Source organism: Spinacia oleracea, chromosome 4, assembly GCF_020520425.1.
Source record: "Spinacia oleracea cultivar Varoflay chromosome 4, BTI_SOV_V1, whole genome shotgun sequence".
Taxonomy (NCBI): domain Eukaryota; kingdom Viridiplantae; phylum Streptophyta; class Magnoliopsida; order Caryophyllales; family Amaranthaceae; genus Spinacia; species Spinacia oleracea.
The window spans coordinates 89,234,930-89,236,068 of NC_079490.1; the positions used below are offsets into that span (position 1 = coordinate 89,234,930).

Sequence of the window (1,139 nt, forward strand, 5' to 3'; positions counted from 1 at the left end):
GAATCCGACCATCTGAGTGGTAATCTATTCCATACACATTCAGAGATGGGTGACGAAACACCACCCCCTAAGCCAAGGCTTACAGACTATTCTAAGCCAAGTCTGTTTGTGCTTCTCAAGGCGATCATGCCTTCTATTGCGGTCGAGAATTTCAAGATTGAACCCCAACTGATAAATATGATTGAGAGGCACCAATTCGGTGGGGAAAAGGGTGAAGAATCTAATCTCCATATTCAGTCTTTCATTCAATATTGCGCTACTGTTAAGCAGAAGAATCTAACGCCAGAGCAGACTATGGAGATGCTCTTTCCATTTTCATTAAGTGGGAAGGCAAAGCTATGGATTAATGGGCTCAACCGAGCAGCTATGAAAATCACCGATTGGGATTCTTTGGCTCTTACTTTCTATGTGAAATACTTCCCACCTGAGAAGACGACTCTTCTGAGGGGAGAGATAATTTACATTACCCAACGAGCAGACGAGAGCTTGTTTGAAGTCTGGGAAAGGTTCAAGGATATGTAGAGAGAGTGCCCACACCATGGTTTGAGTGACTGGTTCTTGACCCAACAATTTTACAATGGTCTAGGTAACGAGTCTAGACTTATCCTAGATTCTGCTGCTAGTGGGAGATTTATGCAACTTGAGGTGCCTAGAGCTTTAGAGGTGATCGAGGAGATGGCCATTCATAGTGCCCAATATGGGAATCCTAGAGGTTTTGCCGACCGGGGTGTTAAACATGAGATGAATTCTATTGAACAACTTACTTCTCAGCTAACTACCCTACATCACAAGCTCGATAATATGCAAATCGCGTTTTCCCAGTCCACCCAACATGCTAGTGTCGCTGCAATGAGTGCCCAATTTGCCAATGTCTGTGATAGTTGCGGGATTCAAGGTCATTATGCACAGGAATGTAGGAGCTCTATCGAACAATGCAATGCATTCCAGTCCTACAAGCAGAATAATCCGTACTCCAACTCTTACAATGAGGGGTATAAAAATAACCCCCTACTATCATATAGGAGTACTAATTTCCAGAACCCCTATCAGATCCAACATCCTCAACCATCACAACAACCCTACCAACCACTGCCATAGCAATCATACCAACCGTGGAGTAACTACAACCAGAAGTCTAG

General features: G+C 43.8%; 1 non-coding gene across 1 annotated transcript; it reads right to left on the bottom strand.

The window, feature by feature from the left end:
- Positions 1–438: 438 nt before the first annotated feature.
- LOC130460348 (small nucleolar RNA R71) lies at positions 439–545 on the bottom strand. Its single transcript, XR_008920240.1, has one exon. It is a non-coding gene; the product is annotated as a small nucleolar RNA R71 (small nucleolar RNA).
- Positions 546–1,139: the final 594 nt, after the last annotated feature.